The sequence below is a fragment of the Rhinoraja longicauda genome, chromosome 8 (genome assembly GCF_053455715.1).
Source record: "Rhinoraja longicauda isolate Sanriku21f chromosome 8, sRhiLon1.1, whole genome shotgun sequence".
NCBI lineage: Eukaryota > Metazoa > Chordata > Chondrichthyes > Rajiformes > Arhynchobatidae > Rhinoraja > Rhinoraja longicauda.
Window position 1 is genome coordinate 8,955,859 of NC_135960.1, and position 25,244 is coordinate 8,981,102.

Below are 25,244 nucleotides of genomic sequence, written 5' to 3' on the forward strand. Positions count from 1 at the left end.
GGCCTGTAATCGGTAGAGTTTAGGAGGCACCTCATTGAAACTTATCGAATAGTGAAAGGCTTGGATAACAGAGCTTTATTTGTAGTTCGGTATCGAAGTACCGAACAAAACTACATAGCAGTCATAGAAAAAAAAAAAATAAAGAACACAAGACACATAGCCCCAACACAAACGTCCATCACAGTGACTCCAAACACCCCCTCACTGTGATGGAGGCAACAAAACTTCCACTCTCTTCCCCACGCCCACGGACAGACAGCTCGTCCCCGACCGACCCGCACAGTACCCGCAAGGGGATGGAAGTCCCCCCGGCCGAATCGCACCGGGCGCTGAAACGTCTCGCGGCCGAGCCGGGCGATGAAAGGCCCCGCGACCAAGCCTTGCGCAGCTAAGTCCCGTGGTCGAGCCGCACCAGCGATGTAAAGTCCCGCAGACGAGCCGCACCAGCGATGAAAAGTCCCGTGGTCGAGCCGCACCGGGCGATGTTAAGTCCCGCAGCCGAGCCGCACCGGGCGATGTAAAGTCCCGCAGCCGAGCCGCACCGGGCGATGTAAAGTCCCGTGGTCGAGCCGCACCAGTGATGAAAAGTCCCGTGGTCGAGCCGCACCGGGCGATGTTAAGTCCCGCAGCCGAGCCGCACCGGGCGATGTAAAGTCCCGCAGCCGAGCCGCACCGGGCGATGTAAAGTCCCGTGGTCGAGCCGCACCAGCGATGAAAAGTCCCGTGGTCGAGCCGCACCGGGCGATGTTAAGTCCCGCAGCCGAGCCGCACCGGGCGATGTAAAGTCCCGCAGCCGAGCCGCACCGGGCGATGTAAAGTCCCGTGGTCGAGCCGCACCAGCGATGAAAAGTCCCGTGGTCGAGCCGCACCGGGCGATGTTAAGTCCCGCGGCCGAGCTGCACCGGGCACTGTTAAGTCCAGCGGCCAAGCCGCACCAGCGATGTAAAGTCCAGCGGCCGAGCCGCACCGGGCGATGTTAGGCCCCGCAGCCGAGCCGCACCCCGCGCCGTGAGGAAGAGAAAAGTTTCCCCCACCCCCCATCGCCACCCCCCACCCACACCACCACCCCCCACACATACACAACCAAACAAAAATACAAAAACCATCCCAACACCGACACACAACAAAAAAAAAAGGAAAAAAGACGAACAGACTGGATGTGGATGTGGAGAGGATGTTTCCACCAGTGGCAGCGTCTAGGGCGAGACATCATAGCCTCAGAATTAAAGGACGTTCCTTTAGGAAGGAGTTTAAATGATGGATTTAAGAGAGAGTTAGATAGAACTCTAGGGGCTAGTGGAATCAAGGGATATAGGGAGAAGGAAGGCACGGGTTATTGATTGTGGTCAATCAGCCATGATCACAATGAATGGCGGTGCTGGCTCGAAGGGCCGAATGGCCTCCTTATGCACCTATTTTCTATGTTTCTATGCTTCTGTGAGATGAGGACGAATTACCTTAGTAAGAGGGTGGTGAATCTGTGGAATTCATGCCACAGAAGGCTGAGGAGGCCGAGTCAATGGATATTTTTAAGGCAGAGACAGATAGATTCTTGATTAGTTCAGGTGTCAGGGGTAATGGGGAAAAGGCAGGAGACTGGGGTTAGGAGGGAGAGATAGATCAGCCAGGAATGAATGGCGGAGTAGACTTGATGGGCCGAATGGCCTAATCCTGCTCCTACCGCTTATGACCTTATGACCTTTTGATCAACAACTGAAAGATCTGGATTGAAACCAAGTCATCGTCAGTGCTGTAGGAATGTCCAAAAAACCACTCACAGTGACTTGCAGAATACATTTTCACTGGTTGGAAAGCTAACACTTTTAGACAGACTATTGAACCAAATACACAAAGCCCAAAATAATCATTTTATTGGAAAACTATGGACACCAAGCTGTCCGATCAATGATCCTGTCCCATTCTCAAGCAAGAATGTCAGTCAGTGAATTACCAATAGCTCTTCAGGGACCGAGAAGTCCTGTCTACATTTGAGATGGAAGACACTGAAAATTAAGTTTGGTTTCAGCCGGAGAGAAAGTTGCACCAATCTCCCACTGGCAGTATATTTATCTCCTAGTTCGAGACATCCAGTGTATGATAGCCTATTTAAGCTGTCGCCTATTCATTGTTCCAGTAAATTCCAGTTTTAATTTCAGTTTCTTTTTCAGTTTTACAGCGAAGAAACAGGCCCCTCGGCCCACCGTGACTGCGCCGACCAGCGATCTCCGTACACTAGCACTATCCTACACACGAGGGACAAATTACAATATTTACCGAAGCCAATTCACCTACAAACCTGCATGTCTTTCGAGTGTGGGAGGAAACCGGAGCACCCGGGGGGGAAACCCCATGCGGTCACTGGGAGAACGTGCAAACTGTGTGCAGACAGCACCTGTGGTCAGGATCGATCCCGGGTCTCTGGGGCTGTGAGGCAGCAACTCGACCGCTGCGCCACTGAAGGAAACTCTTGCATTCCTTTAGGCTTCAGGCATTTGCTCTGCCACTGTGCTGGTCTGTCAGCACGATAACACGACGGTGACAAATGGGCACATTTTGCAACATTTCCAGATGATGTGCCGGTCATGCATCAGGGTCACCATCAGCATCAATCTGACAGAGCTTTATCGTGAGGGTACACCCATCTCACTATAGATCCAATGACCATGAACAATCTAGATAGACACAAAATGCTGGAGTAACTCTGCAGGTCAGGCAGCATCGGAAGAAGGGTCTCGACCCGAAACGTCACCTATCAACTTCACAAGCTCCTCCTATTCACATACAAAGCCCTAAATGGACTTGCTTCCCCCCCCCCCCCCCCCCCCCCCCCATATCAAAAATCTTCTAACCCACCACTCTATCTCCAGGTCCCTCAGATCGGCCGACTTGGGGCTACTCACTATCCCGCGGTCTAGGCTTAAGCTCAGGGGTGACCGCGCTTTTGCAGTTGCAGCTCTTCGACTGTGGAACAGCATCCCTCTCCCCATCAGAACTGCCCCCTCCATCGACTCCTTTAAGTCCAGGCTCAAAACCTATTTCTACTCCCTAGCGTTTGAGGCCCTCTGAGGGGGCGCTGTGAACTGTTTATGTATGTGCTGTTATGTTTATGTGCCATTGTATGTTCGTTCTTAGTACCTGAACTGATATACAGCACTTTGGTCAACGTGGGTTGTTTTTAAATGTGCTATACAAATAAAATTGACTTGACTTGACTTGATATTCCTTTACTCCAGAGATGAGTTACTCCAGAATTCTGTGTCTCCCTTTGGTGTAAACCAGCATCTGCAGTTTTTTTCCCCACACACCATGTACAACGTGTTGAAGAAGTCTGAAGAATGGTCTCGACCCGAAACATCCTCCCTTTCCTTCTCTCCCGAGATGCTGAGTTGCTCCAGCTTTTTGTGTCTACCTTCGATTTAAACCAGCATCTGCAGTTTTTTTTCCTATTCATGCACAATGTGTTGGTCGATGGTGCTTTTCTTCCCAATCTTTCTCAAGCTTCAGATCTTAGTCAATTGCAACAAACAGTTTCTTTAGATTCAAGGAGTCGCAACGCACAGAAACATGCCCTTTCACCCATCATGTCCACATCGGCCTTTCTGCCCATTTACACTAATCTCACCTCTCTGCATCAGGACTACATCTTCTATACCCCACCTATTTAAGTGTCTATCTGAATGCTTGTAAAACATAATAATTTATATCTGATCCTAGCGTCTCCTCTGGTAGTGCATTCTAGATATCAGTTTACTTTTAGATTTAAACCAGCATCTGCAGTTCTTTCCTACGCATACTCAGCTTAGTTTCGTTTAGTTTCCTTTATTGTCACAAAGCTTTCGTTGCGTGCGATCCAGTCAGCGGACAGACAATGCATGATTACAATAGAGTCATTTACACTGTGTACTGTAGATACATGGACAGGGAATAAGAAAATAACTGCAGATGCTGGTACAAATCGAAGGTATTTATTTCACAAAATGCTGGAGTAACTCAGCAGGTCAGGCAGCATCTCAGGAGAGAAGGAATGGGTGACGCTTCGGGTCGAGACCCTTCTTCAGACTGAAGAAGGGTCTCGACCCGAAACGTCACCCATTCCTTCTCTCCTGAGATGCTGCCTGACCTGTTGAGTTACTCCAGCATTTTGCGAAATAAATACCTTTGAAAAGGGAATAATGTTTATTGCCAGAAAAGTCCGATCAAGGAGAGTCCGAGGCTCATCAAAGAGGTAGATAATAATTCAGCACTGCTCTCTGGTTGCGGTAGGATGGTTCAGTTGCCTGATAACAGCTGGGAACAAACTGTCCCTATATCTGGAGGTGTGCGTTTTCACACTTCTATATCTTTTGTCCGATGGGAGAGGGGAGAAGAGGGAGTGGCTTGGGTGCGACTCGTCCTTGATCACGCTGCTGGCCTTGCCGAGGCAGCGTGAGGTATAAATGGAGTCAATGGAAGGGAGATTAAATTTGTGTGATGGTCCTGGCTGCGTCCACAATTCGATGCAATTTCTTGGTCGGTCTTCGATGGAGCTGTTCCCAAACCGAGCTGTGATGTATCCTGTTAAAATGCTTTCGATGGCGCATCTGTAGATGTTGGTGAGAGTTGTGGGGGACATGCCGAACCTCCTAAGCCTTCTAAGGCAGTAGAGGCGTGCGTTCTTAGTCGTTGCTTGGTCGTACAAGCACAATGTTGACTTCTCCAACTTTAGATAGTTCCTCTGTCCCTCCCTTCCCCTCCCCCTTCCCAGTTCTCCCTCTATCTTCCTGTCTCCACCTATATCCTTCCTTTGTCCCGCCCCCCTGACATCAGTCTGAAGAAGGGTCTCGACCCGAAACGTCACCCATTCCTTCTCTCCTGAGATGCTGCCTGACCTGCTGAGTTACTCCAGCATTTTGTAAAATAAATACCTTCGATTTGTACCAGCATCTGCAGTTATTTTCTTACACTACACGTTGTTCAATAAATCTGTTCCATTTGATTTTGGAAGAGTTACTTCTCATTCTTCTGCCTTTCATCTTTTCTCCTTAGCTACAGAATGAACAACCTGCTTGGTATTCAGTTCATGCAGTATTCACTGTGTTATGTTAAGACATGCTTCATTTTCTGACAAACCGAACAAGAAACAGACGTTGGAGAATCATTGAGTCATAAAACTCTACAGCACAGAAAGAGGTCCTCCAGCCCAACTCATCTACACTGACCAAGATATCTATCTGAACTAGCCCCGTCTGCCTGCACTTGGCCCATATCCATCTCAACCTCTGAGTCTGAAGAAGGTTCTCCACCAGAGATATTGCCTATCCATGTTCTCCAGAGATGCTGCCTGACCTGCTGAGTTACGCCAGCACTTTTTGTCCATTCTCTTCTAACCATCGATCTGTCCGAATGTCTTTTGAACATTGTAATTGTTCCTGCCTCGTTTCATATACCCACCACCTTCAGTGTGGAAAAAGCTGCCACTCATAACCCTTTTTTAACTTTTCCCTCGCACATTAAACCAATGCTCTCTGGTTCTCGATTCCCCTTCTGTGGGTAAAAGACTTTGTACAATTACCCTATCAATTCCTCTCATGATCTTATAAACCTCTGTAAGATCACCCCTGCTCTCCAAGACCGAGATGAGAAAGTTTTTTTTCACACAGAGAGTGGTGAATCTGTGGAATTCTCTGCCACAGAAGGTAGTTGAGGCCAGTTCATTGGCTATATTTAAGAGGGAGTTAGATGTGGCCTTGTGGCTAAAGGGATCAGGGGGTATGGAGAGAAGGCAGGTACGGGATACTGAGTTGGATGATCAGCCATGATCATATTGAATGGCGGTGCAGGCTCGAAGGGCCGAATGACCTACTCCTGCACCTATTTTCTATGTTTTTGAGAAGGCTCCGCTCCTTCAACGTCTGCAGTAAGTAGCCAGTGCCATCTTAATAGACAATAGACAATAGGTGCAGGATAAGGCCATTCGGCCCTTTGAGCCAGCACCGCCATTCAATGTGATCATGGCTTCTTCGCTGTCGTGTGCCGGCGCACCAGGACAAAGGTTGGGGACGCCAACAGGATTAACAAGCTCATCGGGATGGCTGGTTCCAGACTGGGGGCGGAGTTGGGTTCATGGGAGGTGGTCTCGGAGGGGAGCATCTTGGATAATACAGCTCACTCCCTCCGTGACACACTTGTCATCCTGAGGAGCTCTTTCAGCAACAGGCCGATTCCACCAAGATGCAGCACAGAACGCCACAGGAAATCCTTCTTCCCTGTGGTTATCAAACTGTACAACCCTTCCCCCTTCGGTCGTGGGGTGGACTGACACCCCTCCCCAATCGTTGCACATCTCCAATCCTTTCCACTCGTCACTTTGATTTCATGCATCATGTATCTTGTGTTTTTATGACTGTTGGCAGACCAATTTCCCTCCTGGGATAACTAAAGTTCTATCGTATCATATCGTATCGTGAGTAATGGAGTCCGAGCCTGCTCACCCTCTCCCTGTAGCTCAGGCACTCGAGTCCTGGCAATATTCTTGTGAATCTTCTCTGCACCTTTTCCAGCTTTCCTGTGACAGGGTGACGAAAACTGATCACGATACTCTAACTATGGCCTCACCAATGTGAGTCACAAACATTTAGGCGCAAACACAACCTGGGAATGAAAAGAAATTTAAGAGAGAGGCACATTCAACGTCGGGAGCCCCGACCGCCCCGACGTGGCAATTTCAACAGCCTGACCGCGGGAGAAGACGGCAGGGAAGAGAAAGACATTCTGGCCTTCCATCACAGTGAGGAGGTGACTGGAGGAGACTCACTGTGATGGATGTTTCTTTTGTTTTGTGTTGGTTTTGTGATTGTGTGTGTGTTATTGCTTTGTTTTTATTGCTTCTTATTGTTGGACTGTGGGTAACGGAATTTCGTTCAAAAGCATATTTTTGGATGACAATAAAGGCTATTCCGATTCTGATTCTGATGTAACTACAGATACTGGGGGGAGGGAAAGATTTAATAGGAACCTGAGGAGCAACTTTTTCACACAGAACATGGTTCGTTGATGAATGAGCTGCCCTAGGAGGCAGTTGAGGCATGCACAAAAACAACGTTTGAAAAGACACTTCGGCAGGTACGTGTGTGAGAAAGGTTTAGAGTGATATGGACCAAACTTGGGCAAATGGGACTAGCTTCGCTGGAGCATTTTGGTCGGTATGGACTCGCTGGGCCAAAGGGCCTGCTTCCATGTTGTATGACTCTATGACTCACAAGACAAGTGTACAATTTGCTGCAATTCGATATAGCTTGCCTTTGTGTGAGGTCAATCGTCTTTAAGAAGTACTGCTTTGCAGAATACTTCTTCCTTCTATGGTTTAATTGGCAAGTTCCTCTTATATCAAGGTATTCTGCCTGTCCATTAAGATGACTGCGCTAATGAACAGAACAGATTTAATATTCGTCAGCTCTATAGGAAAGAAAGGATTGGCATTTATATTGAACTTTTCATAGCTTCAAGTCATTCCAAATGCGTGATATCCAATTAATTACTGTTGAAATGCAGTCAAAGTTTCAAAGTAGGAATAATAGTGACGTGTTAACACACAGCAAGCTCCTCGAAACATCATTCCAATAAAGATCAAATTACCTTAATTTTGTAAATTTGATTGAGGGACGTTAAGTCGAACTTTGCAGCACTCTGTTACAGTTTAGTTTATTGTCACGTGTACCGAGGTACAGTGAAAAGCTTTTTGTTGCGTGCTATCCACTTAGCGGAAAGACAATTCATGATTACGATTGAGCCATTTACAGTGTATAGACACATGATAAGGGACTGTTTGACGTGCACTTGTGGGTGTAGTTTAATTTCCATTTTCCCGCCTTCTCCCCATTGATTAAGTCATTGATGAAGCTGGTGAAGATGGGTGGGCAAGAGACACTGCACTGAGGAACACCTGCATGGATGAACTATGGCTAACACCATCAATTGGCGTGCTTCTCCTCGATGCCCATTGACTTCAGTTCTACCAATGTGCTTTGATGCAACACAAGGACTAATGCTGCTTTGAGGTAAAGGGAAGGCACTCTCACCTCACCTCTGGGAATCATCTCAATTGTCCATGTTTGCACCAAGGCTACAGCAGGTTCTGGATCCATGTTGCACTGGTGAAAATTCAAGCTTGTTGACGAGTAAATTAGTGATCGCACTGTCAGTTACCTCTTCCATCACTTTGCTGGTGAAGAGTCTTGAAGAACACAGTCCCTTCAGCCCAAACTCCCCACACCGACCAAGATGTCCCATCTACACTAGTCCCACCTGTCTGTGTTTGGCCCATATCCCTCCAAACCTATCCTATCCATGAACCTGTTTAAATCTTTCTTAAACATTGCTATACAAGCATTTACAAGAATGATCCCAGGAATGAGTAGGCTAACCTATGACGAGAGCTTGTTGGAATGGGCCTGTATCTCGCTGGAGTTTGGAAGAATGAGGGGGGACCTCATTGAAACATGTGGAATAGTGAAAGGCTTGGATAGAGTGGATGTGGAGAGGGTGTTTCCATTAGTGGGAGAGTCTAGGACTAGAGGTCATAGCCTCAGAATTAATGGACGTTCTTTTAGGAAGGAGATGAGGAAACATTTCTTTCGTCAGAGGGCGGTGAATCTGTGGAATTCTTTGCCACAGAAGGCTGTGGATGTCGTCAGTGGATATTTTTAAGGCAGAGATAGATAGATTCTTGATTAGTACAAGTGCCAGAGGTTATGGGGAGAAGGCGGGAGAATGAGGTTGAGAGGGAGAGATAGATCAGCCATGATTGAATGGCGGAGTAGACTTGATGGGCCGAATGGTCTAATTCTACTCCTATCACTTAAGACATTGTTATAGTACCTGACTCAACTACTTCCTCCAGCAGCTCGTTCCGTATACCCACCACCCTTTGTGTAAAAAAAGTTACCCCTCGGGTTCCTATTAAATCATTCCCCCCCTCACCCTAAACCTATGTCCTCTGATTCTCGATTCCCCTACTCTAGGCAAGAGACTCATGGTTTTGTACACCTCTATAAGATCACCCCTCATCCTTCTGCCCTCCAAGGAACAGAGTCCTAGCCTGCTCAACCTCTCCCTATAGGTCAAGCCATTGAGTCCTGGCAACATGCTCATGGAACTTCCTTTGCTCTCTTTTCCGCTTGACAACAACTTTCCAAAAACGTGATGCCCAAAGCTGAACAAAAAAAGTATCTAAATGTGGTCTCGCCGACGTCTTACATATCTGCAACATGACCTTCCTACTTCTATGCTCAATACTCTAAGTGATCGAGAGTCTTCTGATACTTTAACTGAATAATATTATTAGGATAGTATCACAAAAATGCTGGAGTAACTCAGCAGGTCAGGCAGCATCTAGGAGAGAGGGAATCGGTGACGTTTCGTGTCGATACCCTTCTTCAGACTGTTATTGTGATACCTTCGATTTGTACCAGCATCTGCACAACCTATATTATTTGGATATAAGTCTCGCCCTGCCATGGACAGAGTTTACCAGGTCAGGTTATCCAAGTCATTTTATCTGCGTTGGCTCATGAGGAAAAACAATTGTCACATAGAAAACCTCTCAACAGAAGCATAAATCCTGATCTATTTCCCTGCAGCATTTATGAATCTGCAGTCAAGTGAAGAAAGACAGTAGACCATGGATCCTGTACTGAAGGTGATTGATTGCACTGTAATGGAAATAAAAATGAAGGAAAAAATCTCTTCTGGTCTTGTATCTGCTTATTTTCTACTTCCCTGCATTATTATTAACAATGGGGTTTGCTTGACAATCTACTTAAGCTATTGGCCATCTCCAAATGTACAACAACATATAGTTTGCAATTCATATGCATATTGCCCTTAAGATACCATTAGATTTTCATTTGGCAGGGGTATGATGAATGTCAGAAGTTTTCTTAAGCCATTTGGGTAATGACGTGTCATTCTGTCATTTGGCCCGGAAGATTTTATTTTCATTGAACGAAAAAAGCATAAATTTAAGAAAATTACAATCATCTAGAGAGCCTTTTCTGAGTTTTATTGGTAATGAGAGATTGTGCTGTGTTTTCATTCTAAAATACTGTACAAAGTGCTCTATTAATCAGGTTAGAAAGCTATTAGTTCAGTTCAAAGATACAGCATGGAAACAGGGCCTTCGGTCCACCAAGTCTACATTGACCGTTGATCGCACGTTTACAGTGGTTCTATGTTATCCCACATTCTGCATTCACTCCCGACACACTGGGGGCAATTTAGAGAGGCCAATTAGCCTAAAAAAACCCCGCGCATGTCTTTGGAAGGTGGGAGCAAACCGGAACACCGGGAGGAAGCCCACGTAGCCGCAGGGAGAACGTGCAAACTCCCCGCAGGTCAGGATCGATCGCAGGTCTCCGTCGCTGTGAGGCAGCTGTTCTGCCAGCTGGGCCACCATGCCACCGTTTGTTGTAAAAAATCTAGGGGGAAAAGCTCAGTGTAAATTGGGGAGGTGGTGCAGGGAATATGGAAAGGGGGTTCTTGGGCAGCTGTCAAATGCTAAAGTGTGTTTGTTTAATAAAATTAGGCTTGGTAGAATTTGGTTCTTTTTAAAAAATCAAACTAGCGCTTGTTGACGCCTGTGTTTTCATGAATATTTAATGCTTTTGATACTGCAGGTACAGGCTACAGGCCAAGAGTTGTTAACATGAGTTATTTTTATTATTAAGTCTACGGGGAAACATTTAAGCATTCCTCAGACTCAAGCAAAAGTATTTCCAAAATCAGAAATCTCCAAAGGCGGCAGACAACTTACAGACTTAAGTGCCTTTTTTTTTTCTTTCAGTGACATTAATGGCATCTCCTTGAAAATGTCTGATAGTTAAGCAACGGAATCCTGTTTTCTGATGGAAAAGACCTTTAAAATGGAGCGGTGGAATGATTGATGCCATTCGAGCAAGTGCAACTCAGGTTTATCTCCACAGTATCAGTCAGGGGTGCTTGACCGAAGCGTTCTTGAGAGGCTCTCGAAGATCACAGAATTATGTTCGGAAGGGATTGATTAAATGAATGAGGTGACGTGCAACTGCAGATTTTCTGCGTTGAGCAGTAGCCAAGTGTTGGAAGAGGCACAGATCTATCAAGACACCATGTGCAGGAAGGAATTGCAGGCTCTATGCCTTTCATTGTTCTGTACGTTTCAATGTGGTCCCCCCCATCAACCTTCTAAACTCCAGCGAGTACAGGCCCAGTGCCATCAAACGCTCATCATATGTTAACCCATCCATTCCTGGGATCATTCTTGTAAACCTCCTCTGGACCCTCTCCATAGCCAGCACATCCTTCCTCAGGTGTGGTGCCCAAAATTGCTCACAATGTTCCAAATGCGGCCTGACCAGCGCCTCATAGAGCCTCAGCATTACATCCCTGTTTTTGTATTCTAGCCCTAAAAAGTCAATTTGATTGGTGGATGATTGAGGCAGATGCTAGAGGCAGGAAACATGTTCCCAATGTTGGGGGAGTCCAGAATCAGGGGCCACAGTTTAAGAATAAGGGGTAGGCCATTTAGAACGGAGATGTGGAGAAAAAAAAATTCAGTCAGAGAGTTGTAAAGCTGTGGAATTCACTGCCTCAGAAGGCAGTGGAGGCCGATTCTCTCAATGCTTTCAAGAGAGAGCTAGATAGAGCTCTTAAAGATAGCGGAGTCAGGGGGTATGGGGAGAAGGCAGGAACGGGGTACTGATTGACAATAGACAATAGACAATAGAGAATAGGTGCAGGAGGAGGCCATTCGGCCCTTCGAGCCAGCACCGCCATTCAATGTGATCATGGCTGATCATTCTCAATCAATACCCCGTTCCTGCCTTCTCCCCATACCCCCTGACTCCGCTATCCTTAAGAGCTCTATCTAGCTCTCTCTTGAATGCATTCAGAGAATTGGACTCACTGCTTTCTGAGGCAGAGAATTCCACAGATTCACAACTCTCTGACTGAAAAAGTTTTTCCTCATCTCAGTTCTAAATAGACCTGTACATCAATGATCAGCCATGATCACATTGAATGGCGGTGCTGGCTCGAAGGGCCAAATGGCCTACTCCTGCAACTATTGTCTATTGTTTATTGTATGACTCTAGACTGTATAGTAGGAAGGAAATGCAGGTACTGGTTTAAACCGAAGGTTCGACACAAAAAGCCGGAGTAACTCAGCAGGTCAGACAGCACCTCTGGAGAAAAGGAATAGGAGAAAAGAAAAAAGAATGGCGGAGTAGACTTGATGGGCCTAATGGCCGAATTCTACTCTCTTATGATCTTATGATCTTATGATCTTATGATTAGCGAAAGCGGAGAGGATAATTGAGAGACAACAGGCAAAATGCAGCCTTCTGACACCAGGTTGCACTGCTCACTTGAGGACAACTACTTCTTGGGTGCGGTGTGGTGAGGTGATGACAATTTTGGTAACCATTTTAATGCAATGGCAAATGGTCACTTTAAAAAACCATTGAAAGGGAATTATGCAGATGTGTTAACAAGTGCAGTTAAAATTAGTGCATCGGGGGAAATTAAATCAGTGATGTAGATTTATAGCATGCAATATATGACCTAGAAAAACAGACCTGTACATCAAGAACGTATCAGATAAGCCTGCCCAAATATATTAAGCATAGAATTTGTTCTAAGAACGACACGTCCAAATTTAGTCATATTAAGTTTGGGCAATTAAAATTAGCCTTAACATTGAAATGCTAGAGCACAAGGGAATCGCTCAAACTGAGTGGATCAAACTAATGGTTAACTGTTAACCATTTTTGATTCAGACACTGTTTTAAGTTCCACTATTGAATTTTGCTGTTGAGAAAGTTTCTCGGAAGCTTTGCGAATAATAAAAGCAATACGAATTAAAAATGACACTCAATTTTTTTAGTTTTCATCTATGTTACCTATTACTAGATTAGCAATTACCTCTTTTCCCCCTTTTCTATCCGACAGAAAATACAAAAGCTTGAAAACATGTACCTGCAGGTTCATGAACAGGGTCTTCCCCACTGTCATTAGGCTAGGCTTGTATTCACTGGAGTTTAGAAGGATGAGAGGGGATCGTTATAGAGACATATAAAATTATAAAAGGACTGGGCAAGCTAGATGCAGGAAAAATGTTCCCAATGTTGGGGGAGTCCAGAACCAGGGGCCACAGTCTTAGAATAAAGGGGAGGCCATTTAAAACTGAGGTGAGAAGGAACTTTTTCACCCAGAGAGTTGTGAATTTGTGGAATTCTCTGCCAAGGAGGGCAGTGGAGGCCAATTCACTGGAAGAATTTAAGAGAGAGTTAGATGGAGCTCTGGGAGCTAGTGGAATCAGGGGATATGGGGAGAAGTTGGGCACAGGTTATTGATTGTGAATGATCAGCCATGATCACAATGAATGGCAGTGCTGGCTTGAAGGGCCGAATGGCCTCCTCGAGCCAGCAACATTGGGAACATTTTTCCTGCATCCAGCTTGTCCAGTCCTTTTATAATTTTATATGTTTCTATAAGATTCCCTCTCATCCTTCTAAACTCCAGTGAATACAAGCCTAGTCTTTTCAATCTTTCCTCATATGACAGTCCCGCCATCCCAGGGACCAATCTCGTGAACCTACGCTGCACTTTCTCAATTACAAGGATGTCCTTCCTCAAATTAGAACCTTAAAGAGATTGAGTGTGTTACTGATTACACCATCAAACCTCTACAGAAGAACTGTAGAAAGCATCCTGACTGGTTGCATCATGGCCTGGTAGAGCAATTCCAACATACGGGGCGGCACGGTGGCGCAGTGGTCGAGTTGCTGCCTTACAGCGCTTGCAGCACCGCAGACCCCGGTTGGATCCCGACTACGGTTGCTGTCTGTACGGAGTTTGTACGTTCTTCCCGTGACCGCGTGCGATTTCTCCGAGATCTTTGGTTTCCACCCACACTCCAAAGACGTCCAGGTTTGTCGGTGAATTGGCTTGGTAAATGTAAAAATTGTCCTTGGTCTGTGTGCAGGATAGAGTTAATGTGCGGGGATCGCTGGTCGCCATGGACTCGGTGGGCCGAAGGGCCTGCATCTCCAAACTAATCTAGACTCAAATGCAAAAGGGTGCAGAGAGTGATGGACTCAGCCCAGTTCATCACAGACTCAGCCGGCCCCATCAAAACCATCTACATGAGACATTGCCTCAAGATGGCGGCGTTTATCATCACGGGATACCCACCATCTCAGCCGCGCTCATTCCTCACAGTGCAGTACGGTTGGGACAATTGCCAGTTGGAAGTGTGAGACAGTCACCTAAGGCATCTCCTGTCCTTGGAAGTAGAGATGAGTGCTTCAGCGGCCCCATTTAAACCAAAACAAGGTGATTCAGAAGCTGCCCTGACTAATATTCATTTCCCAATGAATATGCCTAAAATAAGATTAGGTCGTTTATCTCGGTTGATGACATTTTGGGAAGAATTTGCTTCTTTTCTGCATGTCACAAGTCTGACTACACTTCTGAAGTAATTAATTGGCTATCAAGTGTTTTGAGACGTCTTGAGGCCACAAAAGGCATCACATCGACGCAAGAACTTTTATTCACATGTGATTTACGAATTTGTAACTGTAAGATGTCACATCCCAGAAACATCTCCAAGCTCTTCACTTGCGATATTTTAACCAGTATTTGCACTTACTAGTTTGGACCATTCAGCTTACCAGCCAGCAGAAAGACAAAACACGATTACAATCGAGCCATTTACAGGGTGTGGATACATGATAGAGGGAATAACGTTTAGTGCAGGGTAAAGCCAGCAAAGTCTGGTCAAGGATAGTCCGAGGGTCACCAATGAGGTGGATAGTAGTTCAGCACTACTCTCTGGTTGCGTTCGGATGATTCAGTTGCCTGATAACAGCTGGAAAGAAACTGTCCTTGAATCTGGAGGCGTGCTTTTACACACTTCCATACCTTTAGCCTGATGGGAGAGGGGAGAAGATGGAGTGGCCATGGTGCAACTCATCCTTGATTATGTTGCTGGCCTTGCCGAGGCTGCATGAGGTATAAATGGAGTCAACAGAAGGGAGGTTGGTTTGTGTGATGGTCTGGGCTGCGTCCACAATTCACTGCAATTTCTTGTTGGTGAAAGGTTGGCAAAAGATGTCCCACCAGATAGAACATGATGTCTGGAGCACACCAGGTGGCGCCACCAGCAGTGGCTGCCTCGCCAACAGTCTGTCTGTCCTTTCTTCTTTTTGTTACTTTTAGCATGTGTTTAAAGGTATGTTTTAGTGATCATTGGTCTGTCATATGTGGGGGGGAGGGGGGTTAGGGGAGGCTTTTTTTGCCTTGACGGTGATGCGATTTTTTTCCATATCGTATCTCCGTCTCCACTGCGGCCTAACAAAGTGGAATTGGTGGCCTTTCCTGGAGACCGATGGGTGCTCCAAGCCGTGGGTGTCTGTGGGACTTTAATATCGCGGAGCTAGCGATCCCATCGCCGGGGATCGGAGCTCCAACTGCGGGCCCTGTTGGCTTTAACATCGTGAAGCCCTGTCTTGTTGCTTTTCACTTAGTATGGCTGTATGGTAACTCAAATTTCACTGTGTCTTAATTGGTACATGTGACAATAAACTGACCTTGAAACCTTGAAAAATAAGTATGTTTTTTTTTTCACCCTCTGAAGAGGAATGTACGATGAAAAGAAGTAACATGGGCAACTAGACAACCAGGTGAAGTGACATTTTAATGTTGGCAAATATATAATTTCATCATGCCAGAATGTTTCCACGCTGTATCTCTAAAGCTAAAAGCTAGTCTAAAACTACTGTAAGTGATAGAACCTTCATTGGCTGTAAAGTAATTCAGGAAGCTATGCCAGGCATCCAGCTGTCCTCTGGTATCTTCTGAGGTTGTGGAAGTTGTTTTAGACATGGAAATCTCGCTTTCTTTCTCTTTTCAGGGTCAACGATAACACTCAGTGGAGCTCTTGTGGGTAAAATGTTGCTGGAAAAATAGTGTTGATTTTGAATGTCAGGAGGACAATCCTATTTGAATCTGATATTAAACCCTCTCAAAATATTCATGTGCCTTTCACTACTCATATCACCTGAGAATAACTATGCCAAAAACAGACACATCTAAAGAAACATTTGGACAGGTACATGAGGTACATGAATGGGATAGGCTTAGTGGGAATGAGTAGAAAGGAACTGCAGACGCTGGTATACACCGAAGATAAGCACAAAGTGCTGGAGTAACTCGGCGGGTCAGGCAGCATCTCTGAGAAAAAGGATGGGTGACGTTTCGGGTCGAGACCCTTCTTCAGATTTCAGTCCCGACTGAAAAACGTCACCCATCCTTTTTCTCCAGAGATGCTGCCTGACACGCTGAGTTACTCCAGCACTTTGTGTCAATCTTAGCTTTAGAAGGATTTGGGCCAAACGCAGGCAAATCCTCTCCCCGTTTAGAAAATAGTCTATACCTTTATTCCTTTATCAAATGTGTCTGACCAGCACCTTATAAAGCCTCAGTATTACTGTACATCCCTGATTTTTTGTGTTCCAGCAAATGTTATTGTGCTCCGGTTTCCTCCCACATCCCAAAGATGTGTGGGATTATAGGAATCATAAAAAGCATGGCTCTGGAACCCAAAACTCAACAGTGAATTAATGCTTGAAGTTCATTTTATTAAATTGTAATTAACGGATATTTTAAAAACGTGTATTGTAGGTGGAGGCAATTCCTCAAATGCGTTTTCAAAAGAACATCCAATTTTAGGCACCTCGCTAAATAGACACAAAAAGCTGGAGTAACTCAGCAGGACAGGCAGCATCTATGGAGAGAAGGAATGGGTGATGTTGCGGGTCGAGACCCTTCTTCAGACCCAAAATGTCACGCATCCTTTTTCTCCAGCCTGACCCGCTGAGTTACTCCAGCACTTTGTGTCTATCTTAGCTTTAGAAGGATTTGGGCCAAACGCAGGCAGGTGGGACTTGTGCAGATGGGACATGTTGGTCGGCGTGGGCAAGCTGGAATCGAGGGCCTGTTTCCATACTGTATAACTCTGACTCGAAAGCTTACAAGCTTTGGTATTTCTGACTTTGGCTCTTATTCTAAGACTTCAGCATTCAGATTATGAGTTACTAGTCTGATGTTGTACTGAAAGGAAACTGTACTGGTGAAAATAAGTGGGTGATAAATTCCATTGCATAATATCAGAATTCTATGTGCAATGATAGCTCAATGCAGTTGACAACTCCATATGACACAGTGTGCTTTGGGAAATGATGATACACACCACTATATTTACACACAGACCCTGTCCTGTTGATCGCATAGTTGTAGTTTCAATATGTTGGCATGGGAATGGATATCTATGTGATGGTATTCTATGGGATGTTATTTCTTTTTGCAAATGTCTTAGGTGGCACAGCGGTAGAGTTACTGCCTTACAGCGTTTACAGTGCCAGAGACCCAGGTTCGATCCTGGCTAAGGGTGCTGTCTGTATGGAGTTTGTACGTTCTTCCCATAACCACGCGGGTTTCCTCCGAGAACTTCGGTTTCCTCCCACACTCCAAAGACATACAGGTTTGGAAGTTAATTGGCTTGCTCTGAAATGTAAAAAGTTGTCCCGAGTGCAGGATAATGTGCGGGGATCGTTGGTCGGTGCGGACCCGGTGGGACGAAGGACCTGTTTCCACGCTGTATATCTAAAACTGAACTATTAAGGAAAACAAAATGGAGTGCGGCTACCTACAAAGAGCAGGTTTCACCAACATGCAGAGGCCAGCATCCACTTTAATGAACGGGACTCCCATTGAAGCAGGTACTATAATTGAATTGAATGCTTTGTTGTCGCATGTGATAAGTCACGGTGAAATTCTTGGCTTGCATACCCAAGGTATGCAAATAGTCCCCACATAAAGGGCGCTTGCAAAGTCACAAACTCTCTCCCCTCTCCCGCCCCCTGCATCAGGTCTCCCTTTGTTCTTGCCCCCCCCACCCCTCCCTCACAGTGGTCCCCCATGCCGGGTCCTCCATTGTCCATTGTTTCCCCCCCCCTCCCTCACCGCGGCCCCCCCCACGCTGGGTCCCCCTTTGTCCACTGTTCTCATTCAGCATTTCCAGCATGGCGGCGTTACTCAGAGCATTGAAAGATGGTCCCGATATCAATGCTTCTTCTTCCTCTGTGAGGAAGATCTAAAGCTGATGACTGATGCCCCAGGTGCCAATCTAGAATGGCACGATATCCCAAAAATAGATGGCTCTTAAAACCATCTCACACTTGCAGCCTAATGACATGCATTAGAAGTGCTAGATTTCCGTTGGCCTGTTTATATTGACTGAAATGAAGCTGTACTGTTGTAAACAAGCATCTATAAGTTGAATTTACTTTAGTTTATTGTCACGTGCACCGAGGTACAGTGAAAAGCTTTTTGTTGTGTGCTAACCAGTCAGTGGAAAGACTGTACAGATGATTACAATCACAGTGTACAGATACGTGATGAAGGGAATAACGTTTAGTGCACGCCAAAGTGCAGTAAAGTCCGATTAAAGATCATCCGAGGGTCTCCAATCAAGTAGATAGTTGCTCAGGAAAGAGCTTTAGTTGATGAGAGGGTAATTCAATTGCCTGATTACAGCTGGGAAAAAACTGTCCTTGAATCTGAAGGTGTGCGTTTTCACACTTCTGTACCTCTTGCTGGATGGGACAGGGGAGAAGAGGGAGTGGCCGAGGTAGAATGGAATGGAATGGAATGGAATACTTTACGGTCACAGGCGACAAGGCACAGTGAAATTATTTGCTGGCAAATCCAAGATATGCTGACAAAGTTACAAAGTACCCCCACCGGTTCCTCCATTGTTCTCCACCCTATTTTTCCTCTTCGGATCGTTCACCTTGTCGTGGTGAAGAGGCCTGCGTGCCCCGATGATTCCGAGAGTGATGCCGTCGGACGCACTAGCTTCTGGTAGGGCCACCCATGGTGGTAAGGTCGAGGATGAGGGGCCAGACTAAGAACGATCCAACGCACAAGACCTCAACGACGGTCCAGACGGACGGTTATCTTGGACTCTGTGAAGGCGGGTGAAGGCTGCAACAGATCTATCAGCTCCAATCGTCTTGGTACCCTTGCCATTGGAATTAGTTGATTGATTTGTGAAGGACCATGTGCTTCTTGGAGTGCAACATCAAGCACGCATTAAGCAAACACACGCACCAGGCGTCTTCGTTCTGTGAGCAGCGCAAAACTTCACTCAAGACTGCATTCTGCAGTTGTACAGGGCCCTAGTGAGACCGCACCTGGAGTACTGTGTGCAGTTTTGGTCTCCAAATTTGAGGAAGGATATTCTTGCTATTGAGGGCGTGCAGCGTAGGTTTACTAGGTTAATTCCCGGAAAGACCAACATATGTTGAAAGACTGGAGCGACTAGGCTTTTATACACTGGAATTTAGAAGGATGAGAGGAGATCTTATCGAAACGTATATGATTATTAAGGGGTTGGACACGTTAGAGGCAGGAAACATGTTCCCAATGTTGGGGGAGTCCAGAACAAGGGGCCACAGTTTACGAATAAGGGGTAGGCCATTTAGAACTGAGATGAGGAAAAACTTTTTCAGTCAGAGAGTTGTGAATCTGTGGAATTCTCTGCCTCAGAAGGCAGTGGAGGCCAATTCTCTGAATGCATTCAAGAGAGAGCTAGATAGAGCTCTTAAGGATAGGGGAGTCAGGGGGTATGGGGAGATGGCAGGAACGGGGTACTCATTTAGAATGATCAGCCATGATCACATTGAATGGTGGTGCTGGCTCGAAGGGCCGAATGGCCTCCTCCTGCACCTATTGTCTATTGTCTATTGTCTATTGTCTATTGTCTAAGACGTTCGGCGATGGGGGAAATGGCGACGGGAGCGGGCTATGTGACGGCCGGAAGCTCCTAGTCAAGAACCAGCACTGAAGCGGTGAATACTTGATTCAATCGCTCAACTTTGGACTCACAAGCCACCTGAGAGTTCATACAATCAACGGAACATAGACCACCATCCTCGGCCTCGAGGGAGAGCCACGGCGACCATTTTTCCTTTTCTAACTCAGCAGCGCATACTGAGCCTCAACATGCTTCAAATGGATTGCACTTAACCCACCATATGTTACGGTTATCACAAGGTCAACGTAAGGTTAACTTCGCCGTGGATTGTCACCTTGTGGTGGTGGAGAAGCTTGCATGGTCCTGAGATCCTGAGGGCGATGCCGTCTGGAGCTACACTCCTGGTAGGGTCACCCATGGCAGTAGGGTCGAGGGGCAGGTCCCTGACAAAGAGCAATCCAACCATGACCTCAACATTGAAACAGGCGGAGGATGATGGTTGACTTTAGTGGAGCGTCACAACGGCTGGGATGGCGGATGAAGGCTGCAGTGGGCAGGTGCTATGGATGGGAAGGTAGACGCTCCCACCCCCATGGGTCTCGGGCAGATGAGGCTCGTCAGCCTGGGAAGGCAGTCCACTTAGGAGAAGGAAAACTCTGCTCTAAAACCTCCACTGCCTTGTGGCCCTATCCAGTCATGGAAAAGGCTCCAGGAGTAAACCTCAAGAGAAATCTGGAGTCAGAGTACCTAAGGCAGTTCGTCGTTGTCTAAAACCTCGTTCTGGCAGCTCTTGCGCTGGCGGCATACTGTAATGGCTCCACTGTTCCTTTGGATCAATCAGCAACATGGAGAGGGGGGACGTGCTGCATGGGCAACAGCCTGTCCTTCATATGACATCGCCCAGGCTTGCATCCGACCACACATCCACGCTGCTCTAGCCGAGGGTTGGAGCAAGCAGCCAACAATCAGGATGCATCACCCATGGTCAGCCATGACCGAGGGGGGCCTTAAGAAAAACATAAGGTCATAAGGTTATAAGTGATAAGGTCACAAGGTCATGTGATAGGAGTAGAATTAGGCCTTTCGGCCTATCAAATCCACTCCACCATTCAATCAAGGATGATCTATCTCTCTCTCCTAACCCCAGACTCCTGCATTCTCCCCACAACATCTGACACCCGTGCTCATCAAATATTGCATGTGGGGAATTCCTCTCTGATCTGTCTCCAGAGTTCCTGCCTTCCACCAGATCCCTCTCAAACAGTGCGCTTAATTATATCAGCACAGGGCATGGATAATATCGCCACCAACTTCACGAGAGGTGGATGAGAGGTACTATGTCACACCAGCAGAATTAGGTCATTTGCCCCATCGAATTTACCCCGCCATTCTATCATGGCTGTTCTATCTTTCCCTTTCAACCCCCCCATTCTCCTGGCTTCTCCCCATAACCCTTGACACCCTTGCTAATCAAGAATCTGTCAATCTCGTGCCTCAAAAATACCCAATGACTTGGCCTCCACAGCCATCCATGGCAATGAATTCCACAGATTCGCCACCCTCACCAATCAGTGGTAAATGGGACAACCTTGGGCAGGGCTCCTTGGTCGGCATGGGCGAGTTGGACTGCATAATTATAATTGAAAAATCACTTTTCTTAGTTGCACGGGTTTGGGGAGTTTTGAATGATTGGGAAGTCACTACAAAAAAAACCCAAAGGCTTCCTTAAAGTTTTTTTTTTTTTTTTTGTGTGTGGTGTTCTATTAGATCCTCGATTTGCAGAAATGGGCAGAGTGTCATTTGAGGTGGGGGCATGGAAGCATGCACAATAAATTGCAGATGTTTTATTACTTTAAGTGAAGCTCTTGCATGCGTAGGCTGGGACCATTGTGAATTATCCTTAATTTGAAAGGTACAGCATCGCCACCTAAACAAATGCGCAACCGTGAGAATTGGTGTTCAGCGTTGCAGCTCGTCGACCAGACATTCTGTGCAATTTCATCGCACGATTATTATTGTGCTGTTCATTGTGTAGTTTTTTTTTAAAGGCAATTTCTTTGACAAAGAGGTTTTTTTTTCCTACCATTGTCTGCCGTTGTACTCTCCCAGTACTGCGTTTAGTTTTGTTTAGTTCATTGTCATGTGTATCAATGTACGGTGAAATAGCTTTTGTAGCGTGATAGCCAGGCACAGGAAAGACAATGCATGAATGCAATCGAGCCATTCACAGTGTACAGATACGGTGATCAAGGGAATAACATGAATAACGTTTAGTGCAAGACAAAGCCAGTAAAGCACGATCAGAAATAGTCCGAGTGTCTCCAAAGAGGCTGATAGTAGTTCAGGACTGCTCTCTGGTTGATGGTATGGTTTTTTTGTGCATATCTTTCATTCATTTGTTATGATTCTCTCTATATCACCGTCAATATCTCTCGATTCCCTGTCATAGAAACATAGAAACATAGAAAATAGGTGCAGGAGTAGGCCATTCGGCCCTTCGAGCCTGCACCGCCATTCAATATGATCATGGCTGATCATCCAGCTTAGTAACCTGTACCTGCCTTCTCTCCATACCCTCTGATCCCTTTAGCCATAAGGGCCACATCTAACTCCCTCTTAAATATAGCCGATGAACTGGCCTCAACTACCTTCTGTGGCAGAGAATTCCACAGACTCACCACTCTCTGTGTGAAGAAATGTTTTCTCATCTCGGTCCTAAAAGACTTCCCCCTTATCCTTAAGCTGTGACCCCTGGTTCTGGATTTCCCCAACATCGGGAACAATCTAGCCTCTCCAACACCTTAAGAATTTTATATGTTTCAATAAGATCCCCCCTCAGTCTTCTAAATTCCAGCGTGTCCTCACACTCTCAGTCTGAAGGAGGGTCTCGACCCGAAACATCACCTATTCCTTAGCTCCGGAGAGGCTGTCTGACCCGCTGAGTTAATCCAGTTTTTTGGCTCTATTTTAGGATGGTTCAGTTGCCTGACAACAGCTGGGGAAGAAACAGTACTAATTTATAGCAGGCAGAACATACATCCCTGCTACTGAAGAAGGGTCTCGACCCGAAACGTCACCCATTCCTTCTCTCCTGAGATGCTGCCTGACCTGCTGAGTTACTCCAGCATTTTGTGAATAAATCCCTGCTACAAATATAGTGGGAAGTTACTGTACATTTGTTAAGAAATGTAACAAGCACTTGCCAAAACTGTTCGGATCCTCACAAGCTAGAAACATAGAAACATAGAAAGTAGGTGCAGGAGTAGGCCATTCGGCCCTTCAAGCTAGCACCTCCATTCAATATTATCATGGCTGATCATCCAAAATCAGTAACCCGTTCCTGCTTTTTCCCCATATCCCTTGATCCCATTCCAAAACAAGCGATCGCTGCACACTAACACTACCCTACACACACTAGATTTAGATTTAGATTTAGAGATACAGCGCGGAAACAGGCCCTTCGGCCCACCGGGTCCGTGCCGCCCAGCGATCCCCGCACTAGGGACAATTTACAATTTTACCAAGCCAATTAGCCTACAAACCGGAGATCCAGGAGAAAACCCGCGCAGGTCATGGGGAGAACGTACAAATTCCGTACAGATAGCACCCGTGGTCAGGATCGAACCCGGGTCTCTGGCGCTGTAAGGCAGAAGCTCTACTGCTGCGCCACCGTGCCGCCCCGAATGAAGCAATGCTTCTCACACGGAGCCCATCTCTAACCTCGCTGGTTCGAATGACTGAAAAGCCAGAAAGTTTTAAACTCCTAGACAGATGCAGAAGAAAATGATGGGGGAACCACACATCAATTAAAAGTATGTGAAGGAAGGAACTGCAGATGCTGGTTTATGCCGAAGATAGACACAAAATGCTGGAGTAACTCAGCAGGACAGGCAGCATCTCTGGAGAGAAGGGATGGGTGGCGTTTCAGACCGAGACTCTTCTTCAGACTGAGAGTCAGGGGAGAGGGAGACACAGAGATAAGGAAGGGTATGGTGTGAAAACGAGTCATCAAAGGAGATGCGAATCAAGGTAAACGTAGACTAGATCATTGTTAGCTAGGAGAAGGTGACAACCAAGCATACAGAGATAAAATGTAATCAGGGGGCAGTCAGACTGGTCGGAGAACAAGGAAGGGATAGGGATGGAGGGAGAGGGAAAGCAAGGGTTACTAGAAGTTAGAGAAATCAATATTCATACCGCTGGGGAGTAAGGGGGAGTATGTGTTCGCAGATCTAACCAGCAAGCCCTCTGTCTTTCCCCTCCAGCAGTGGAGGCTTGAGGTTGCTAGCAACTACACTTGGAAACCCTGTAATAAATCTTGACATCGCATGCTCAATCTAAATGTGCTGCCTTTAATGCCATAGCCTCAGTATAAAAGGACGTATTTTAAGAAAGGAGATGAGGAGGGATTTTTTTCTGTCAGAAGGCAGTGTATCTGAGAAATTCACTGCCTCAGACGGTCGTGGAGGTCAAGACAGTGGATATTTCTAAGGAGTAGGTAGATAGATTCTTGATTGATAAGGGTGTCAGGGGTTATGGGGAGTAGGCAGGAGAATGGGGTTGAGAGGGAAAGATAGATCAGCCACAATTGAATGCCGGAGTAGACCTGATGGGCCGAATGGCCTAATTCCGCATCCTATAACTTATGAACTTATGAGTACAGATAAAGAGAAGTTCAGACAATATTCCGTATTGAACAGTAACAATACTGTGTTGTAGTCAATACTTGATAGAAGTATATAAATTTGAGAGGCATAGATAGGGTTGACAGTCAGAACCTTTTTCGCAGGGTGGGAATGTCCAGCATTAGAGGGCATAGCTATAAAGTGAGAGGGGGGGAAGTTTAAAGGAGAAGTGCAGGGCAAGTTTTTTACATAGAGAGTGGTGGGGTCCTGGATCCCATTGCCCGGGGTGGTGGTGGAGGCCGATACGATAGAGGCGTTTAAGAGGCTTTTGGATAGAGGCTTTTGGAAGTGCAGGGAATAGAGGGATATGGATCATGTACAGGCAGATGAGATGAATTTAACTTGGCATCATGTTCGGCACAAACATAGCAGGGCGAAGGGCCTGATTCTGTGCTGCACTGTTCTATGTTCTACATTTTATTTTCTGCATTTATGAAGCATTGTCTGTGAATTTCCCTCCACAAGTGCTGCCTGAACCGCTGAGTGTATGTGCTTTGTTTGCGTATTATCAAGAGACCTGGGATATTGATCTGAGGGTCAATAACAGCCTGCGAATGTTATTTTACAAATAATTTAAATAATCTGAAATAATAAAAAGGGTAGTTTGGTTACCGCACAGTTGTAAAACCGACTGAGGTAAAAAAAAAACAACAAAGTCCTCTTTGGTTTGCATTTGGCTCCAAACAGCCTTTTAAAGTGGTTTCAGGGAACAATCAATATTGAGC